Genomic DNA, 23982 nt, shown 5'->3' with positions numbered 1-23982 from the left:
ATTTTTTTTGTGTGTTATGTGTTTTCAGGTAAGAAAAAGGTATTCATTAATAATAATTAATGCAGAAATATAATAAAACATAACAAAAGATAATACAAATAGATAAACTACTCTTATAAAATATATTTATATTGGAAGGTGCATTCCATGGGATGTTATCCTACTGCATTCTAAATCCTCACTTGGGACTGTCAATCAGCTGGAGTGTACAAATATAGCCACCCACAGAAGACTGGCTGCTCCTTTAATCACAGAAGAGCTCATAGATGCCCCTGTAAACATTATTCATTGAATAAATGAAGTTTTAAGTAGGAGAGAGAGAGAGAGAGAGAGAGAGAGAGAGAGAGAGAGAGAGAGAGAGAGAGAGAGAGAGAGAGAGAGAGAGAGAGAGAGAGAGAGAGAGAGAGAGAGAGAGAGGAACCTTAGAGGTTTGTTTACATTGTTCTCCCCCCCCCCTCTGTGATGAGCCTCAGTGGAGGAAGCAGGGGGAGATAGGAGAAACTTGTTTTGCCTTTTCAGTTACATACACATGCATAGTTCATCAATCCATGAAAATATTTGAAATAACAGCACAAGTTTATTTAGTGTTCTTACCTTGGAGAGACACGTTTTTGGCTAATGGTGGTAAATGATGATGATGAGAAGGAGGAGGAGGGAGGGAGGGAGGAAAGGATGCAGGCACCATTCACACGTAAACATTAACCATAAAATTAGAACTGCACTTCCTTTGAAAAAAGGCAGTAAATAGTGTGACAATGATGAAAGAACAATCACAGTGCATGAGATCCATGGGAGACATGTAGATACTACCTCAGCTGAGGCTGAACTGATGCACCCCCAAGCATGACTCGTATCTCAAAATTTTGTTCCTTTTCAAAATAAAAAAATATTAAGTCATAGCTCATATATCAAAAACTCATATCTCAGACAGCTTGTATTTTGCCCCATTGAATATATATATATATATATATATATATATATATATATATATATATATATATATATATATATATATATATATATACAGGCAACCCCCCTTTACGAAAATTCACACAACGAAATTTCGCTACAATGAAGGTTTCCTTTTACTAGCATCTGCTCGTTTAATGAATACCAAACTCGCTTTAACAAAATTTTATCCAGGTAATTTTTTCCAAGTTTGAGAGCCCGGCTGTATCATGCAAGTTAACAGGCTTTTGAATACACCAGCGCCTCTCCTGGACAAAACGCGCACCATTCACACCCATAGTTCAAAACAATAACAGCGTCAGCAGCAGCTCATCTTCCCTCGCTCTACATGCCACCAAAACGGCCTGCAATGTCGCTTAGCGTTGCTAAGAAGAACAGGAAATCACTTATTCTCGAAGTGAAGCTAGATATTATTCACAGAAATGAGAGAGGCGTGAAAACTAATAGCATTGCTTCCCACCATGGCTTGACTCCGTCTACTGTCTACCATTTTCAAGTCAGCAGACTCTATTAAGAAGGCTGGTGAGATCATATCTTCCTTGCAAGCTAAAAGAACACCTGAACTCATGACTCTGCAATGGATAAAATGGAAAGCCTTGTGGAAATGTGGTACATATGTTTTGTATGCGGTACAATGATGCGCCCTTTGTTTACATTCCACAGGTTGCCATCTAGCCTATTTTCCGCTCCACTCTCCTTCCCTTCATAAATTCAAGATCATCAACATTATAAAGTTACTTACATACATACGTACATTGCTTGATAGGGTGGAATCGAAGGCTCTTCGTCTCATCAACTCAACTCCCCTCCTCTGACTAACTGTCTTCAGTCTCTTTCTCACCGCCTAAATGTTGCATCCCTTTCTATATTTTATCGCTATTTTCATGGTAACTGTTCTACTGATCTTGCTAACTGCATGCCTCCCCCTCTTCCTGCGGCCACGCTGCACAAGGCTTTCTTCTTCCTCTCATCCCTATTCTGTTCAACTCTCTAATGCAAGAGTTAACCAGTACGCTCAATCATTCATCCCTTTCACTGGTAAACTCTGGAACTCCCTCCCTGCATCTGTATTTCCAAATTCCTACAACTTGTCTTCTTTTAAGAGGGAGGTATCGAGGCATTTGCTCCCCCCTAATTCTGGCTGACGGTTTTGGCACTTTTTGTACTCTTTGGAGAGCCAGCACTCAAGTGGGCTTTTATCTAACTTTCATTTTTTTTGCCCTTGGCTGGCCCTCTTTCCTATGTAAAAAAAAAAAAAAAAAAAAAAAGTATATTATAATGACTTACTCTTAAACTAAACTGCTTAAATGTTTAACTTTATAATCTATACTTTCATTAAACCTTTTACTGTACTATGATGCACTCTCGCTTTGTTTACTCTCAATGAAAGCTCAAGTCAGGGGTTAAACTTGTTATAATTGGTTCGCTTAACAAAAATTCGCTTAATGAAGGGTTTTTTAGGAACATAACTCCTTTGTTAAGTAGGGTTGCCTGTATATATATACAGTTAGACAGTAAGGTCTCGGTTTACGTCAGAGTTACGTTCCTGAAACATAAGTCGATTTTGTACGTAACTCGAGTTTCCGTACATTTCAAAGCATATTATCGAGTTTTCAACCAATCATTGTTTATGGTCATTCAGGTAAGTTAAAGGTTATATTGTTATATTATTTACAACTATGTAGGAATATGAAACACAAGCTTGTTTTTGTTATTGATTAGGGCCACAAACTTATCTAGACGTTTAACGTTAATGGGCTGTACATTAACGTTAGTCGAGCTCTAATATCAACCTAGCCTAACCTAATTTTCTTGTCCATTAATATATATATATATATATATATATATATATATATATATATATATATATATATATATATATATATACAGTAAGGTCCCGGGTTACGTCGGTCTCGAGTTACGTCAAACTCGCACTTACGTCAGTCCACTATAAGGCAATTTAAGATTTAAAAAATTGAAAATTTATAAATCGTAAAGCGGGTTTATTGTTATTGTTGGCGCCAGGCGTCACTAGTGGTTATCCACCACACCGCCCACCTCATGCTTGAATACAATAACACTCTACGTACCTCAGTTCCACCACACCGTCGCCCCTGGCAAGAGTATTCCTACATCTGGTTTGCTGACTATCTTAGTATCTTGCTCAATGGCACCAAAAAAAAAAAAAAAAAAAAAAAAAAACACTCCTGAGTGATAGCAGTGATGCTAAGAAAAGGAAAACCATTATGCTACAAGAAAAAGTGGACATAATTAAAAGACATGAGAAGGGAGGCAGCAGCTGTGTGTAAGGGAGTGAAGAAGAAATTGGGAAGCTCGTTACTATGACAACGGGGAGGTTGACGACCTTGAGGGCTCACGCACCTATCACAACAATAACAACTCCGGAGCCTTCGCCTGGGCCACACGACACTCGCAGCTCACTTGCACTGTCTGCGCTTGTCTGCTGATCCCTATTGCCCTTTCCTATTGCATTTCCTGCCCCGATGCCCACGCTTCTACTCCCACCTCACTGCACTACGTTCCCAGCTGTCCGCCCTGGGCGTCACAACATTCGACCTGCCCACCCTCCTGGCGGCCTCAGGCGTCCACCCCTCTGGCAACATGCATTCCTTCGCGTTCGCGGCCCTAATCAACAACAAAAACAAGCTTGTGTTTCATATTCCTACATACTTCTAAATAATATAACAATATAACCTTTTACTTATATAACGCTTCTACTCCTACTGCACTCCACAAAGCTCCCAGCTGTCCGACCTGGGCGTCACAACATTCGACCTGCCCACCCTTCTGGCGGCCTCAGGCCGCCCCTCTCGGCAACCTGCAGTCCTTCGCGTTCGCGGCCCTAATCAATATATTCCAACATAGTTGTAAATAGTATACCAATATAACAATATAACCTTTTACTTACCTGAATAACCATAAAAAATTATTGGTTGAAAACTCGATATGCTTTGAAAGTACAAAAACTCGAGTTACGTACAAAATCGACTTACGTCATGTTTCAGGAACGTAACTCTGACGTAACTCGGGACTTATATATATATATATATATATATATATATATATATATATATATATATATATATATATATATATATATATATAATTTTTTCCAAGTTTGAAAGCCCGGCCGTATCACACAAGCCAACAGGCTTTTGAATACACCAGTGCCTCTCGTAGACAAAACGCGCACCACTCACTCCCTTAGTTCAAAACAGTAACAGCGTCAGCAGCAGCTTGTCTTCCCTCGCTCTGCCTGCCACCAAAATGTCCTGCAATGTCACCTAGCGTTGCTAAGAAGACCAGGAAGTCTCTTACTCTCAAAGTGTAGCTGGATATTATTCACAGACACAAGAGGCGAGAAAACTAATAGCATTGGTTCCCACCATGACTTGACTCCATCTACTGTCTATCATTTTCAAGTCAGCAGACTCTATTAAGAAGGTTGGTGAGATCATATCTTCCTTGCAAGCTAAAAGAACCACCTGAACTCGTGACTACAATGGATAAAAAGGAACGCCTTGTGGAAATGTGGTACATAAGTTTTGTATGCGGTACAGTGATGCGCCCTTTGTTTACATTTCACAAGTTGCCAGCTAGCATATTTCTCGCTCCACTCTCCCTCTCTTCATAAATTTAAGATCATCAACATTATAAAGTTACTTACATACATACATTAGTGTACATTATAATGACTTAGTCTTAAATTAAACTGCTTAAATGTTTAACTTCATAATTTATACTTTCTTTAAACCTTTCACTGTACTATGATGCACTCTCGCTTTGTTTACTCTCAAGGAAATCTTAGTCAGGGGTCAAACTTGTTATAATTGGTTCACTTAACGAAGTTTTGCTTAACAAAGTTTTTAGGAACCTGACCCCTTCGTTAAGCGGGGTTGTCTGTATATATATATATATATATATATATATATATATATATATATATATATATATATATATATATATATATATACAGTAAAGTCCTGGTTATGTCGGTCTCGAGTTACGTCAAACTCGTAGTTACGTCAGTCCACTATAAGGCAATTTAACCTCTTTGCGCCGGATGTTAAAAAAGCCCGCCTGTATGATATACAGATGGTAGTGGCGCGCGCCTGAGCGCGGGAAACTCGTGCAAGCTTGTCATACTTGTCGTCTTTGTGTATTATGCTGCTATTTTTAGTTACTATATCGCCTTGAAGAGGAAAGTGGACGTTTCAGAGAGAGAGAGAGAGAGAGAGAGAGAGAGAGAGAGAGAGAGAGAGAGAGAGAGAGAGAGAGAGTGACATTTGCTAATATTTTAGACACAAGCGGGACGCATGTAGCTTATCTTCGAGAGGAAGAGAGGAAAGGGAGGGAAGAGAGAGAGAGAGAGAGAGAGAGAGAGAGAGAGAGAGAGAGAGAGAGAGAGAGAGAGAGAGAGAGAGAGAGAGAGATTAGAAAATTTGTTGTTTTTGTATTTGTGTGTGTGTGTGTGTGTGTTTTCACGAATGTTACAAGGCGGGACGCATGTAACTTATCTTCGAGGAGAGAGAGAGAGAGAGAGAGAGAGAGAGAGAGAGAGAGAGAGAGAGAGAGAGAGAGAGAGAGAGAGACCCCGTCACCTATATCAGCGAGGAGACTGACACACCCCTAACGCCACTACCGGACGATAGTGGGGAGAGTCAGTGGGAGGCTTGAGAGAGGAGAGCTAGTTTCACTAGTTGAGAAGCTCACTGAGGAAGCCTCTCAACAAAACTGTGTGATTAAGTCCCTCCAGGACGACCGAGACTTGATCATACAGCACAGAGACGTGTTTGCTGCGGCTCTCAGAGTAGCAGACAGGCTGATAGCATCAAAACAGCGCCAGACGCAAGTAGCCACACGCTCTCAGGCAGTCAGCGCCCACGCAGAGTCAATTGACAAACACTGGGAGATGGTTTGTCAGGACTCTGAGAGGTGGAGGACGTGGTGGAGCTCGGATAAACCGCAACAGCTCCGCTACGCAGCTGTTTTCTCCACTTCCACCTTCCCTTCGCCTGCCCGGGAAACAACGACCTCCACTGCTTCCACCGCCACACAGAGTGACTGTGACACCTCCCCAGCGTCCACTGTCACTCCTTCTGCCACACAGAGTGACTGCTCGGTACTCACTACCACGTCTACCGCCACATGGAGCAGCAGGGACTCTTCCTCCATAAACACAGCTAACGGAGTAGATCGCGGTGCCTCTGTTCGCCCACGAACCTCTCCTCAGACCACTTCAGGAGATTGGAGAAAAAAGAAATCTAAGAGGCAAGTGCAGCAGGATGCGAGGAGGGTGTCCAGCGAAGGACTGAGGACTCACCAGGCCACCAAGCAGACACAAAAGCGAGCCAAGGCAAAAGTGTGTGAGTACTGCTCATGGAAAGGACACACTTCTGCTACTTGCCACGCCAGAACTGACGATTTACATCAGGAGCGTCTCCTACAGCGGCTCCTTACGGTGGAAAGACACACAGCCACACCCTTCCCACCTGCAGCGCCTCAGCCTGCTCACCCCCTCACTTCATTTCAGTCCTTGCCACAACCTCGCCCACTCCTTCCTCAGCCTGGTATCTGGAATCAGAGCCAGGGGCGGCAGTGGATCACTTCTCTTCACCAGTACCAGCAGTCGGCCGCGGACCCTAACCACCACCTCGGACTAGCAGGCCTCGCTCACTATCATCCCTCACCATGGTACAGCCAGCTTGCCCCCGCCGCCAACTAAAGGTCGTCTCTAGCAACGTCCATGGTCTCCGGACTAACCTTGCAGACTTATACCACAACTGTGTGCAACGACACAATGCAGACGTTGTTGTGGTGACCGAGACATGGCTGAACAGTGAGGTGGAGCCCACGTATGGCAGGATGCAGGGCTTCACCCACTGGGTGAGGAGGGACCGACAGGAGCGAACAGGAGGTGGAGTGGCTGTCTGCTTCAAGGAAGGAATGCAGGCCCAGCTACTCGACATAGACACGCCTCTACTGATGGAGATGATGTACTTCCGAGTAATGCTGGCAGACCGCTCAGCCCTCCTGCTGCGTGCCCTGTATCGCCCCCCGCGACAAGGGCCTGACTCACTCCTGTACCTGACTGAGACCTTAGACAACTTGATGATGGCACACAGCTGCAGCCACGTGCTGATTGTGGGGGATCTCAATCACCACCTGGAAAGAGACGCCTACGAGAATCTCCTGGAGGTGCAGGGTCTGACAGATCATGTCACCTTCCCACACATGAACGAGGAGGGACATTAGACCCTGTCATCTCAGACTACCAGGAAGACAAGCTTCAGTGTCATCAGCTGGGGCTCGTGGGCAGCTCTGACCATCACGCTGTACTGACACAGCTGGAAGTGGGCGTGGCTCAGGACGAGGCCACCACCCGCACCATCTGGCTGTGGAACAAAGCAGACTGGGCTTCCCTGCGCCGCGACCTGACCCACACCCCATGGGCCACTCTGCTACAGGGAGGAGCAGAGAGTGAAGCACTTGCACTCACCTCTCACCTTCTCGCCCTCCAGAGACGCCACGTCCCACACAGGGAATACACCACCAGATCGACGGATCAGCCATGGTTTGGCTACCGTTGCCGTGTTGCTGCCGAGGCAAAGTATGCTGCCTGGCTCCGCTACAAGAGGAACCCGACTCGGCGCAACAAGGACCTGCACAGGGCTGCATGCAGGAGGATGGTGGTAACCAGCAAGTGGGCCTTAAAAAAGTGGGAGGAAAGCCTGCGCCGGAAACTGTGTGGCACTGGCGTAGGAAACAAAACTTGGTGGTCTCTTGTTAAGGACAAACAAGGAACTGGCCACCAAGAATCCATCCCTCCCTCAGCAAGCAGGACGGTACTGTCGCCACCAGCAGTAAGGAGAGGGCACAGTTGCTGGCTTCCTTGTTTGCTGGAAAAATGAAGGTCGGGAATCCACAGCAGCCACCGCCTCAGCTGGTCCAGCAATGTGAGAAGACTGTCACCATGGTGGAGGTGACGCATCAGCAGGTGAAGCGATTATTGCGGGGCTGGACACACAGAAAGCCACCGGCCCTGATGACATCAGCCCGCACCTGCTGAAGCGATGCTCCCAGGAACTGGCTGCCCCTCTCACCCAAGTCTTCACAACTTGTGTACGGGAAAACGTCTGGCCTTCAGTGTGGAAGGAGGCTCGAGTAGTTCCGTACACAAAAAGCTCAGGACGGACCCAAAAACTACAGACCCATATCCCTGTTGTCAGTGGTGGGTAAAGTGTTTGAGAGGGTCGTGGCAGAGGTGGTGTGTAGCCATCTCAAGGACAATGCCCTCCTCTCAGACCAACAGTTTGGGTTCAGACCTGGAAGGTCAACCTCCGACCTAATGATGCTTCTCACCAGGCAGTGGCAGGACGCCCTCGACGACGGCAAGGACACTATAGTGGTTGCTTTGGACATAGCAGGAGCTTTTGATAAAGTATGGCACAACGGATTACTAGAAAAGCTTCGTGCTAAAGGCATCCAGGGTGGCTTGCTACGACTCCTGGGAAATTACCTGCAGGACAGAAGCCTCAAGGTGGTTGTCAACGGGCAAACATCTGAGTCCCTGCCTGTGGAGGCATCAGTGCCACAGGGTTCAATTCTTGGCCCACTCCTGTGGAATATCTACGTGGATGATCTTCTCCAGCTACTGCCAGGAGTCATGGCCTATGCTGATGACTGCACCCTCTCCTATACCTATCCACGCCAGGACAGTGGGCGGGCTGCTGAGGCCATCAATCAGCAGCTACGAGTGATAAAGGAGTGGGGTGCTCGCTGGCAAGTGACATTCGCGCCGGAGAAGACACAGGCAATGGTTGTCTCTCGGTCCCCAGCCGCCATGGCAGCAATGGCAGGAAAGTTGTCTTTGGCGCTGCTGCTCTCCCACTCAAGATGACGTCAAGATACTTGGAGTGGAGGTGGATCGAGGGCTGAGGTTTGACAGCCATGTCAAAACCATTGCCAAGAAAGCCTCTCACAGGATCTCCGCTCTCAGAAGGATCGCCAGTTTCCTCGACAGGAAGGGAGACTGCTGCTGTACAAGGCACAGGTGCGGCCCCACCTTGAGTACGCAGCTCTCTCCTGGATGTCCTGTGCCGCCACACACAGAAGGAGACTGGACAGCATCCAACGCCGCGCCATACGGCTAGTAGATGCTGCACTACCACCTCACCCAGAGCCTGAGCGTCCTCTTGATTCACTGGAACACCGCAGAGACGTGGCGGCGATCGTAGTGTTCCATAAGGCACAGGTGCAAAGAGTGCCACATCTGGCAGGGCTGCGTCATCCTCTAAGAGTCACCGCACGGAGCACGAGAACGGTGCTCAATGGTGGTGACGCCGTAGAGGTGCCGCGATCCCACGGGTGTCAGCATCAACGCACCTTCGCAGGACGCGTCTCCAGGATGTGGAACTTGTTCACGGCCGCGGTGCCTCACGTCCAGGAGATGAACACTCACAGTGTCAAACTGATGGCACATAAGTGGAGACAGACACTGCCAACTCCTCTGACACTCTTTGTGACGTGACACTCAGTGTAGTGCAGTGCGTGAATAGTGCTAGTGAAGTGAAACGAATAGTGCTCCATTTACATGCTGACCATCTTGTATATTATCTATTTTTAAGTCTTGTAAATATTGTAGAGAAATAGATTGTAGTACCCTTAGAATAGGTAGCACACGACAGTGCGCCTTTGGGTACATGTTCTTTTGTATAAAGTTATGTTTAAATAAAAAAAAAAAGAGAGAGAGAGAGAGAGAGAGAGAGAGAGAGAGAGAGAGAGAGAGAGAGAGAGAGAGATGGGAACAGTCTATGCCATTGGGTAATTTCAGACATAAGGCAGGACGCATGTAGCTTATCTTTAGTGATTGGTGGAGACAAGGATGGTGGGAGGAGCACTAGGATTTCCAGGACAGCATACGGCGTGTGTAGTTGGTATCCAACACACTATACGGGACAACTGAACTGAAGAAAGCTCAGAAAAGAAATATGACACCTACGTAGGTGTCACCGTATATGCTACTGGGGCTTCATGACGCCTACATAGGCGTCACCGTATTGAAGGGGTTAAGATTTAAAAAAATTGAAAATTTATAAATCGTAAAGCGCGGGATTTATTGTTACTGTTGGTGGTTACCCGTCACACCGTCCGGCTCACGCTTGAATACAATAACACCCTGCCTTAGTTCCACCACACCGTCGCCCCTGGCAAGAGTGTTATCCTACTTCTGCGTTTACAGACTCAAGTTCTTAGTACCTTGCTCAATGGCACCAAAGAGAAAACTCCTTAGTGACAGCAGTGATGCTAAGAAAAGGGAGGGAGTGAAGAAATGGGAAGCCCGTTACCATGACAACGGGGAGGTTGACGACCTTGAGGGTTCACGCACCCATCACAACAATAACAACTCCGGAGCCTTCGCCTGGGCCACAAGACACTCGCAGCTCACTTGCACCGTCTGCGCCTGTCTGTTGATCCATATTGCCCTTTCCTATTGCATTTCCTGCCCCGCTGCCCACGCTTCTACTCCCACCACACTGCACTATGCTCCCAGCTGTCTGCCCTGGGCGTCACAACATTCGACCTGCCCACCCTCCTGGCGGCCTCAGGGCCACCCCTCTCAGCAATCTGCAGTCCTTCGCGTTCATGGCCCTAATCAACAACAAAAACATACTTGTGTTTCATATTCCTATATAGTTGTAAATAATATAACAATATAATCTTTAACTTACCTGAATGACCATAAACAATGATTGGTTGAAAACTCGATAATATGCTTTGAAATGTACGGAAACTCGAGTTACGTACAAAATCGACTTGCGTCATGTTTCAGGAACGTAACTCTGACGTAAACCGAGACCTTACTGTATATATATATGTATATATATATATATATATATATATATATATATATATATATATATATATATATATATATATATATATATATATATATATATATATATATATATATATATATATATATATATATATATATATATATATATATATATATATATATATATATATATATATATATACAGGCAACCCCCGTTTAACGAAGGTTCACATAACGAAATTTCGCTACAACGAAGGTTTCATTTTACTACCACCTGCTCGTTTAACAAACACCAAACTCGCTTTAACGAAGTTTTATCCAGGTAATTTTTTCCAAATTTGAAAGCCTCACCGTATCATGCAAGCTGATTAGCTTTTGAATACATCAGGAGCTGCTGGTACTAAGGCCTGCCTCATGAGAAATCCTGAGACACCTGTAGAATAAAGATCAAGATCAAGCCTCTTGTGGACAACACAGGCACTGCCGATACAAAGGCCTGACTCAGAAGAAATTCTGTGTCACCTGTAGCATCAAGATCAAGATCAAGATCACGCACACCACTCACTACCCAGTCAAACCATAACAGCGTCACCAGCAGCTCATCTTCCCTAGTTCAACTTACCACCAAAATGCCCTGCAATGTGGCCTAACGTTCCTAAGAAGACCAGGAGGTGTCTTACTCTCGAAGTGAAGCTCGGTATTATTCACAGACACGAGAGAGGCCAGAAAACTAATAACATTGCTGGCCACCATCTTGACTCCATCTATTATCTACTAGTTTCAAGTCAGCAGACTCTTCACTACAGTGATGCCTATGTGGGTGTCATGAAGCAACAGTAGCAAATACGGTGACGCCTACGTAGACGTCATATTTCTTTTCTGAGCTTTCTTCAGTTCAGTTGTCTCGTATAATGTGTTGGATACCAACTACACACGCCGTATGCTGTCCTTGAAATCCTAGTGCTCCTCCCACCATCCTTGTCTCCACAAATCACTAAAGATAAGCTACATGCGTCGCGCCTTGTGTCTAAAATTACCCAATGGCATAGACTGTTCCCATCTCTCTCTCTCTCCATTCCCTCCCTCCCCATCTCCCTTTCCTCCCTCCCCCTCTCCCTCTTGAAAGATAAGTTACATGCGTCCCGCCTTGTAACATTCGTGAAAACACACACACACACACACACACACACACACACACACACACACACACACACACACTCTGGCTTCACAAGCCAGAGGACCGGGGTTCGATTCCCTGGCCGGGTGGAGATATTTGGGTGTGTCTCCTTTCACGTGTAGCCCCTGTTCACCTAGCAGTGAGTAGATACGGGATGTAAAACGAGAAATTGTGACCTTGTTGTCCCAGTGTGTGGTGTGTGCCTGGTCTCAGGCCTATCCGAAGATCGGAAATAATGAGCTCTGAGCTCGTTCCGTAGGGTAACGTCTAGCTGTCTCGTCAGAGACTGCAGCAGATCAAACAGTGAAACACACACACACAAATACAATAACAACAAATTTTCTAATCTTTCTCTCTCTCTCTTGTCCCTTCATTTCCCTTTCCCTTCCCTCCCTCCCCCTCTTCCTCTCGAAAGATAAGCTACATGCGTCCCGCTTGTGTCTAAAATATTAGCAAATGTCACACTCTCTCTCTCTCTCTTTTTCTCTGAAGAGAGAAGCGTCCACTTTCTTCTTCGAAGGCGATATAGTGACTAAAAAATAGCAGCATAATACACAAAGACGACAGGTATGACAAGCTTGCACGAGTTTCCCGCGCTTGGGCGCGCGGCGCTACCACCTGTATATCATACAGGCGGGCTTTTTTAACATCCGGCGCGAAGGGGTTAAGAAGGCTGGTGAAACCGTATCTTCCTTGAAAGCTAAAAGAACCACCTGAACTCGTGACTCTACAATGGATAAAATGGTAAGCCTTGTGGAAATGTGGTACATAAGTTTTGTATGCGGTACCATGATGCGCACTTTGTTTACATTCCACAGGTTGCCGGTTAGTGTCTTTCCCGTTTCACTCTCCCTCCCTTCATAAAGTTAAGATCATCAACATTATAAAGTTACGTACATACATACATTAGTGTACATTATAATGACTTAAATTAAACTACCTAAATGTTTAACTTCATAATTTTTACTTTCATTAAACCTTTCACTGTACTATGATGCACTCTCGCTTTGCTTACTCTCAATGGAAGTTCAAATCAGGGGTTAAACTTGTTATAATCGGTTTGCTTACCGAAGTTTCGCTTAACAAAGTGTTTTTTAGGAACGTAACCCCTTCGTTAAATGGGGGTTGCCTGTATATATATATATACAGTAAGGTCCCGGGTTACGTCGGTCTCGAGTTACGTCAAACTCGCACTTACGTCAGTCCACTATAAGGCAATTTAAGATTTAACCCGTAAAGTCCGACAGGCCTTAAATAGGGCTGCATTGCACACTTCCAAGAGTCCTTAAATGGGGCAGCTACTTTGAGCGCTAATAAAAACCGCGCTAGCATTGGTAGCGCTGCTATATTTGGTCATGACGTAGGCCTATGGTAGTACTGTCGGCTCCCAGGAAGCACACCGCTCTAGCCAGCTTTTTTTTTTTTTTTTTTTTTAAGGGGTGAAGAGAGGTAGCTAGCTGAAGAGAAAGTGGGTGAGAAGAGAAGGGGTGAAGGAAAGTAAGAGAGATAGATGGTGGGCTTGACCACCTTGCTAATTTTAGACTCTAGCCAGCTAGTCTCCGCAAATTTCTGTGAGGTGCGTGAGCGTCGTGTCGCGGTGATAATTATTTACGTATTTACGTATTTACTTATTTAAGGAACTATTATTTACAACTATGGCTACTGGTGCTAAGAGGAAGCTAAAGTTTAGTGATAAAAGTGATAGACAAGGCGGGACAAGACGGAAAGTGCACAGGTTGGAGGTAGATCCCGACCCCGCTATTGTGACAACATCGTCACCCACGCTTGATAAAAACATACGTAACTATAATCAACCAATATGAGTGAAAACACGAAAAACATGTGAAAACACAAAAACATGAGCAGTGCCTTACATTATGTAAGAATACACATAAAAGCACCTCCCCCGAGTTGCCGCTACCACAATCTTCTCCAATTATCGGTTATTATTCTGAGACAACCATAGTGAGTAGAGCAATAAAAACTTGTAGGATGATGCATTGTCATATCTACTAACAGCAGATTTTTTTCCAGAGTAATTTATAAGAGTTGATTTTTTTTATGATAATTGCGGTAATGGGAGGGTGCGAATTTTGCGGCCATCGGTCTTAGCGGGTTAAAAAATTGAAACTTTATAAATCGTAAAGCGCGGGGTTTATTGTTATTGTTGGCTGCCAGGCGTCACTAGTCGTTATCCACCACACCGCCCACCTCATGCTTGAATACAATAACACTCTACGTACCTCAGTTCCACCACACCGTCGCCCCTGGCAAGAGTGTTCCTACATCTGCGTTTGCTGACTATCTTAGTATCTTGCTGAATGGCACCAAAAAAAAAAAACTCCTGAGTGATAGCAGTGATGCTAAGAAAAGGAAAACCATTACGCTACAAGAAAAAGTGGACATAATTAAAAGACATGAGAAGGGAGGCAGCAGCTGTGTGTAAGGGAGTGAAGAAGAAAATGGGAAGCCCGTTACCATGACAACAGGGAGGTTGACGACCTTGAGGGCTCACGCACCTATCACAACAATAACAACTCTGGAGCCTTTGCCTGGGCCACACGACACTCGCAGCTCACTTGCACCGTCTGCTGATCCCTATTGCCCTTTCCTATTGCATTTCCTGCCCCGCTGCCCACGCTTCTACTCCCACCAAACTGCACTACGCTCCCAGCTGTCCACCCTGGGCGTCACAACATTCGACCTGCCCACCCTTCTGGCGGCCTCAGGCGTCCACCCCTCTGGCAACATGCAGTCCTTCGCGTTCGCGGCCCTAAACAACAACAAAAACAAGCTTGTGTTTCATATTCCTACATACTTGTAAATAATATAACAATATAACCTTTTACTTATATAACGCTTCTACTTCTACTGCACTCCACAAAGCTCCCAGCTGTCTGCCCTGGGCGTCACAAATTTCGACCTGCCCACCCTCCTGGCGGCCTCAGGCCGCCCCTCTCGGCAACCTGCAGTCCTTCGTGTTCGCAGCCCTAATCAATATATTCCTACATAGTTGTAAATAATATACCAATATAACAATATAACCTTTTACTTACCTGAATAACCATATAAAAATATTGGTTGAAAACTTGATAATATGCTTTGAAAGTACAAAAACTTGAGTTACGTACAAAATCGACTTACGTCATGTTTCAGGAACGTAACTCTGACGTAACTCGGGACCTTACTGTATATATATATATATATATATATATATATATATATATATATATATATATATATATATATATATATATATATATATATATATATATATATATATATATATATATATATATATATATATATATATATATATACAGTCAGCGCCGAAAGTGATGGCGCAGCATGTTTTTTTCGCTTCGCAACAAAAGAAAAATAGAAAGAAAGTTATTTTCATGGTATTTATCTTTCCTCTAGTACTTGGTTGAGTTACCATGCCTCTTCAGGCAACTCTGTAAACGTTTTGGAACAGATAAAGCCAGGTTTTGTAGGAATGAAGGCTCCAGGTTTTCCCAAATCTCCTGGATGTGGTTGACAAGTTTGTCCACTGTGGAGGTGTCATGGCCACGTAAGCGGCGCTTTATCAAACTCCAGATGTTCTCTATCGGGTTTAAATCAGGGCTATTACCTGGCCAATCTTTGATGTATTCAATGTGGACCCAGTCAAACCAATTTTTTATCAATTTGGCGGTGTGAGCTGGTGCACCGTCTTGCATAAATATTTCACTGCTGCATTTAGTGAAACAGTCCTCAAGGTGTTCGGCAAGAAGCTCAAGATAGTGATCTTTGTTAATAGTGACATTTTTTGGCAACACTACCAATGTCCCAGTGCCATGATACCCAAATGCTCCCCATACCATAACATTTGCTGGGTGTTTTACAGTTCCCTCAGTGTACTTAGGGAGGTAAGGATCTGAGCCAGGACATAGCCTAACTTTCCCTCCTCGGTTGCCAGTCACTGTAAAAGTTGCCTCATCAGACCAGAGAACTGTTTTCCACTTCACTGGATCCCATGCTAAATGTTTACGGCAAAACTGCCTTTTCTTCTTTTGTACCGCTGTTAAAATGGGTTTCTTTCGTGGTGCACGATACCGTAATTTTAGGTTAAATCGCGAAGGCGTTTCTGAATTGTTCGCACTGAGACTTCCTGAAGGAGCCTAGGGTTCTTTTCCTTGAGTTCTTTGGCACTGATGCGTGGTTCATTGTCCACTTGACGCTTCAGTATCTTCAGGGTCCTCGTAGATGTGACACGAGGCCTCCCAGTCCTCTTCTTCTCAGAAGGCGGCGGGACACTCCCTCCCGCGTCCCTGCATTTTTTCGTCCAACGCTGCACACTACGGAGTGTAACACCTGTGATAGCAGCAATTTCTTTATTTCCTTTACCTACTTGGCTCAGGGTACTTATAGCTGCAATTTGATCTTTTGTCAGCTCCTTCCTTGGCCCCATTGCTACGCACAAGATAAGTTAGCAATGCAAACTTTGTAAGAAAAAACACGTGGTGCAACATAGACAGTCAGACATACCCAGCCCGTATGAAGTAATGCCTCACACTGAAACAGTTACACTTCATCAGCTGCTAGAGGTCACGTGTATGAGCCCACTATTTATGCGCCAACAAAATCGGCGGATTTGATCCTTGTTGCTAGGCGGTGGTTTGATTCCCGCCGAAAATTATGGCGCAGGATGTTTCGCGCCATCACTTTGGGCGCTGACTGTATATATATATATATATATATATATATATATATATATATATATATATATATATATATATATATATACACATATATATAGTGGTACCATGAGACACGAGCTGCCTGAGGTACAAGTTTTTTCAGATAAGAGCTATGATTTGATCATCTTTTTGTTTTAGATATGAGCAAATTTTTGAGATACAAGTCATGCTTGCGGATCTTGCCACTGTAGTCAGCAGCTCAGTGCATCAGTCCAGCCTCAGCTGAGGTAGTATCTAGATGTTTCCCATGGATCTCATGCACTGTGATTTTTCTTTCATCATTGTGACACTATTCATTGACTTTTATTTGTCTAAAGGAAGTGCAGTTTTAATTTATGTTTAATGTTTACATGTGAATGGTGCCTGCATCCTTTTCTCCATCCCTCCTCCTCCATCATTAGCCAAAAACATGTGTCTCCAAGGTAAGAACACTAAATAAATGTAAGAACACTAAATAAACTTTTGCTGTTATTTTAAATATTTTCATGCATTGATAAACTATGCATGTGTACGTAACTGAAAAGGCAAAACAAGTTTCTCCTATCTCCCCCTACCTCCTCCACTGACGCTTATCATGGAGGGGGGAAGAACAATGTAAACAAACCTCTTCGGCGTCTCTCTCTCTCTCTCTCCTTCTCAAAACTTCATTTATTCAATGAATAATGTTTACAGGATCGTCTATGAGCTCTTCTGTGATTATTAGAGCAGCCAGTCTTCTGTGGGTGGCTATATTTGTACACTCCAGTTGATCGACAGTCACAAGTGAGGGTCGGGAATGCAGTAACGTTCCGTGGAATGCATCCCCCAAGATAAATATACTTTATAAGAGTAGTTTATCTATCTTTTGTTGTTTTATTATGTTTCTGTGCAACAATTATTATTTATAAATACCTTTTTCTTACCTGAAAACACATAAAAAAGGGGTGTTCTTTTTGGGAGGCTGGAACAGATTAATGGCATTTCAATGGGAAAAATTGTTTTAAGATACGAGCATTTTTGAGATATGACCTCCATCACAGAACAAATTAAACTTGTATCTGAAGGTACCACTATATATATATATATATATATATATATATATATATATATATATATATATATATATATATATATATATATATATATATATATATATATATACAGTAGAGACTCAATACTCGAACTTAATTAGTTCCAAATGGCTGTTCGAGTATTAAAAAGTTTGACTATTGATACCTATAAATCCGGTAATTCATTCCAATCTTAGCAAAACCTTGTTATAAAAATTTCAATGTATTTTTTTTTACAATTTTGTTTTGTATATACCGTAAGTGAAGGCTGGTGATGGATAACTTAGGAGAGGAGGGGAGAAAGTTGGGGAGGAGGAGGGAGGTCGCCGGAGTATGAGTCACCATCCATGAAAATGTCTTTTGTAACTTTTCTCCTGTGTGATTCCTGTGAATCAACTAATGGAGTGCTGTGGGTCACTAACACTTGCACTCTCACTAATAAGCCTTTTCGGTGTCATCAAAAGTTTCTAAATGAAACACTACCAACAGAACGCAGGAGATTGTTGTTTATCTCAAGACTGCGGTAGAACTAGTGATGCGCACCACCATCTGGTATACCGATATTACGGTAATACTGGTATTACCAGTAATACGGCATCAAAACGGTACAGTGGAGACTGCGAGAAGGGAGATGATAGAGCTTTGTGAACGACCAAATTTGCTGCTATACCAGATATTTTCACAACTAATAAGCTTTTGGTGTTAATGTAAGTTTATAAATGAAAAACTACAGACAGGATGCAGGAGAATGTTATTCTGATGACCGAAGCAGCGCAAGTCACAAATGGCGGATGGGGAGAGGGGATGCCAAGTAGACTTTGTTTACAACCACGGGTGTGGACGTTTGACTATCAGGTATTTTTTCGAGTATTAAATCAAACTTTTGCATTCGAGTATTAAAAAGTTTGAGTATTTAGACATTCAAGTATTGAGTCTCCACTGTGTGTGTGTGTGTGTGTGTGTGTGTGTGTGTGTGTGTGTGTGTGTGTGTGTGTATATATATATATATATATATATATATATATATATATATATATATATATATATATATATATATATATATATATATATATATATATATATATATATATATATATATATATATATATATATATATATATATATATATATATATATATATATATATATATATATATATATATATATATATATATATATATATATATATACAGTGGAGACTCAATATTCGAACTTAATTAGTTCCAAATGGCCGTTCGAGTATTAAAAAGTTTGACAATTGATACCTATAAATCAGGCAATTCGTTCCAGCCATTGTCAAACCCAACTTTAGAAAAAAGCAGTAGTTTAATTTTGCAGTTGCTGCTAGCATTGGTGCACAGAAGCAGGGTTAGCCTGTCTTTCATGGCCTTGTGTCCTGGCAAACACTTCTCTTCCTTTGTTATATAGATCATGTTTGGTAGTTTTTATTTTTCCAAAACAGGCGTTTCATCACAATTAACCCCTAAAACTCGAGGATGTTGGGATTTGTAGCTCACGCTAATTCGGGAGGTTTGGCGAGAAACACAAAATAGCCTGTATTCACATACTGATTACACTTGGAAATTCAATAAATGAGTGAGAACAAATGGTGTTCTACCCACATGCAACTTTTCCTCTTTGCAATGCAAAAAAAACAGAAGTCTCTAGATGCTATGGTTACCGAAATATCACAGGTTGAATGAGATGGTATCATCAGTGTACGTGGCCTTGCGTCCGATCGGGTCCAGCAGCCTTTGGCTAGAGCGATAGAAAACAGGTCCCTTCTATCCCCCCCCTCTCTCTCTCTCTCTCTCAATCAATCAAAACGTTCACAAAGTGATCTAATTTGTACATTTTTTGCAAAAACATATATAAAATACATACAATAGGAGTTGCTGGTAGTGGTGGTGAAATGTCCTCCCCGTCAGTGGTTGAACCTCCTATATCCATATCAGAGCCCAGAACATCACTATCGTCGCCCTCTATTATTGTATAAACTGTTAATTCCAAAGCCCTTCTGATACCACTCTCATTCAAAAGTTGTCTCCCCGCAACATGGTGAGAGACCTGAGGTGTAGAAGCAAGGTGTGCGGAAGAGGTGGCGGAATCGGACACCGTGAAATCACTGTCACTCCCACCATCCATTGTGGAAGTTGATGACACAGTGATGTATAGCATATGTTTACTCCTGACTTGGAGGCTCGCCGTACCTCACAACAGAATTAATTCCGGTTCTTTTCTTGAAATTCACAAACCACCCTTTACTTGCTTTAAAATCACCATTGGAGTCAGATGTAGTATCAGAAACAAAAGCACAATCCAGCAGCCTAACTTCTGACAAAGAATTACCAGCCATCTGCCTTTAGTTTATCCAATCAACAATTTTTCTATTTCTTCGCTTAAATTGCCTTTTCACACCAATCGTCACATTAGCTCTTTTAATGAGCTTACTTCTTCAGTATTGTGGCTACTGTAGATTTAGCCATACAGTACTCAGCTGGAAGATCGGTTATTCTTCCTCCTTTCTCGTATTTATCAATAATCTCCTTTTTCCTTTCGATGGTTGTCATTACATTCTTTCTTGTAGGCTTATTCTCACCACTAACAAGCCTCCTCAGTGCCATTGTAAGCTTCTAAATGCAAAGAAAAAAAAAAAAAAAATGCGAAGAGAAAGCACAGGACAATGTTATTCTTACGACAGCGAAGGATAAACTGGCTGTGGTGCAGCGGTGGACCGGTGGGGTGCGTGGGGTGGCGGGAAGGGAGAGACTCTTTGTTTACAGCCACATGGATGGACTAATAGGTATTTTTTCGAGTATTAAGTCGAACTTTTGCGTTTGACTATTGAAAAGTTTGACTATTTAGAAGTTCGAGTATTGAGTCTCCACTGTGTATGTATATATATATATATATATATATATATATATATATATATATATATATATATATATATATATATATATATATATATATATATATATATATATATATATATATATATATATATATATATATATATATATATATATATATATATATATATATATATATATATATATATATATATATATATATATATATATATATATATATATATATATATATATATATATATATATATATATATATATATATATATATATATATATATATATATATATATATATATATATATATATATATATATATATATATATATATATATATATATATATACAGTAAGCCCCCACTTGGCAAATCTCAGCTTGGCGAAATTCACTTTTGGTGGTAGGGAGGCCACGGACCACCGAGTGCACACTTGCCAATTTGAATTCAAACTTGGCGGTCCCTTGGCAGCTGCACGGCGAACTACGCGGCTCCCCAGTGACATCAGACCTTTCAATAAATCTTTCAGAACACAGTGTGAGAGTCCCCTTCAGCCATTTTGTTTGTGCTACCCTCTGTTCTGCTAGCGTGGGAACAAATTCTGGCGATTTACCGCCAACATGGCCTCTACCACTGCAACAGGTGATACTGGTGAGGGTAAGGACAATGGTGGTGGCGGCAAGGACAAAAGTGTGAGAGGGAAATGGGTGGAAAAACGGGAGTTACAGCCTTTATACCACATCTTATTAGTTTTACTTATTGTTTATTGGTCTGTTTTGTACATGTGTTCTAATATGTGAAGGCAAAAGATTTTATTTCAGCTCAAAAGATGGTATTTTCGGGGTCAAAAGAGGGACTCTGGCAATGACCAAAGACTGATTAAGGCATTTTTAGGCAATTTATATGGTATAAAGAACTTGTGCTTGGCGAAATTCGCATTTGGCGGTAGTTTCGCCAGACTAATTAATTCACCAAGTACGGGGGCTTATTGTATATATATTTGCATATATATTTGTATGTATATTATATATATATATATATATATATATATATATATATATATATATATATATATATATATATATATATATAACTTGTTTCTATCATGTACATATAGGAACCATACTGTATGAATAAATTATAACATTTTAAGAATTAATATCAAACTTTGCTCACTGAAAATTGAAGATTGGGTGTTTTATAGTTAATAAAGTCTTGCATGACTTGCACTTCTGTTATTTTCAATTACGGAAGTTTTGTTATCTACTGTTACTACTTAAAGATGCATTCAATAGACTGTCAATTAGTACATAACAAAGTAAATAGTGGAAAGAAGTAATAGAACAACATCTTTTAACATTTCTTTTCACGTCTTTTTCAATGGAATTAATGTCCCATGCAGTACTGCAAGATTAGTCAACGGGAGCATGCTATTTATGAATGTACTACAAGTCCAAGCAATGTTTAAAACACTAAACACCAATATTTATTATTCTTACAACTGTAATGTCAATCTTCAATAGATAACTTACCTCCTAAAGCTTCCTCCAGCTTGAATGCATAACTAATTCATATGAACACTTGAATGATTACATAGAATTTATTTTTTTGATAATAATGCTCTGAAAGTAATGACAAAAATCAGAATATGTAGGCCATATCACATATCAAACTATTAAAAGTTGTACCAAGCTTTATGTACACCTCTGTTTTATCAAGACACTGATAACTGCCCTGGCTAACTGTATGAAAAAAAAAAAAAAGGCTCATATGTATACAGAATGAGCATTACAATGGTTAAGCAAGGAAGAAATAGAGGAGAAAGAAGCAAATAGAAAGGAGGCTGGGTTATACAATAGAAGAAATGAATGTGAAAATATAAAGAAAAGGAAAAGGATTGCAAGAACATAATTGATAATTATAAAAATCAACCAAAACTCTTTTACAAATAACTGAATAGCAGACTGAAAAATAAACAAGAAATAAGAAAATCTTACAGAGATGGACTGAAGTATGAAAGCAATCTGGACATGGCTGAGATTATAAATGAGCACTTCTACAGTCTTCATGAGGGAGAGAGTAGGGTAGGGAAGGACAAGATCAAGAAAGTTTGGTTCCTATGTGTGGATATATGTCACTGTCCATGAAATAAAAATACAGTAACCCCTCAAACTTATGACACCTTGGATTTGGAACAATTTAGACATTGAACAAAACTTTCAATACCTTTTACCCCAGAGTTGGAACAAAAGTAGGACTTGGGACAATCTGAATGCAGCTTAATCCAACTGAATACAGGTGATGCTAGCATCACTGGTGGGAGATAAACATCACTTTCTCTGCTAAAGGAAACTAAAGATCATACAAGGAATGAAAAGAGAGCTGGTGGATTGGATAAGTGACTTTATGAAAGACAGAGAAATGAAAACAACAATTAGAGACAAGTGTTCTCCTGGCAAGGAAGTTATCAGTGGGATCCCACAGGGATCTGCATTATACCTACTATGCTTGCAATACATATTAATGACATAGATTAAATTAAGTTATATGAGTCCCTTTGTCAATGAGAAGCTGGTCCCCAGAGTCAAAAGCTGTTTAAAATTTTGAGTGAAGGATGTATGCATGTGTAATTGGGTGCATATAATTTTATGTAAAGGAAAAAGAGTTGTCTTTAGAAGGCACACTGTGACTAATCCCTAATGTTGAGAGATACCAAAGGAAACATTCAGTGATGTCACATTTAGGCTTTTGATGAATTCATAGCACCTTCTAATCCAATATTTTTAACCTCACTAACTAGCCAAGGGCAACAAAAACAGTTAAACAAAAAGGACCTCTTAGAATGCTAATCACCGAAAAGGGTCAAGAGAGAGATAGCCAAAACAATGAGATAAATGAGAGTAGTTATTGTTTCAGCAGGTGTTTCCTGCCTCCTCCAAATGCTTGGTTAAGGCTTCTAGAGGAATGCTCATAACCTGTATACAGATATAGCACAGGTTCTCCTGTTCCATGGATGACTGTCACCAAACTGGTCTGTTTCCTGGATGACTCCCATCCAGCTCTATCATCCTCTAATCACTGTCACCAGTTATCCCTTAATCTTTTTAACATTCACACAAATAGCCACCTAGTGAAAGCCATCCTTAGTCAAAGCTTCCATCATACTACATACATTACATCACAAAAAAAAACTCACTCCTTTGAAATACATGCTATGCTGATTCAATTGTGGAAATATTTGTATTTATAAATAATGGCACAGGGGTAGCCAGAATAAGAATGTGCTTAAGCCTGTGGTGACACACATTCTATATGACAATAATT

General features: G+C 41.7%; 1 protein-coding gene across 3 annotated transcripts in view; it reads right to left on the bottom strand.

The window, feature by feature from the left end:
- Positions 1–23982, bottom strand: part of LOC123500167 — an 82346-nt gene that overhangs the window by 32717 nt on the left and 25647 nt on the right. The window lies entirely within an intron of this gene.

This window comes from Portunus trituberculatus, chromosome 50 (assembly GCF_017591435.1).
Source record: "Portunus trituberculatus isolate SZX2019 chromosome 50, ASM1759143v1, whole genome shotgun sequence".
Lineage (NCBI taxonomy): Eukaryota > Metazoa > Arthropoda > Malacostraca > Decapoda > Portunidae > Portunus > Portunus trituberculatus.
The sequence above is the reverse complement of the archived record's forward strand: the minus strand, read 5'-3'. Positions and strand labels throughout refer to the sequence as shown.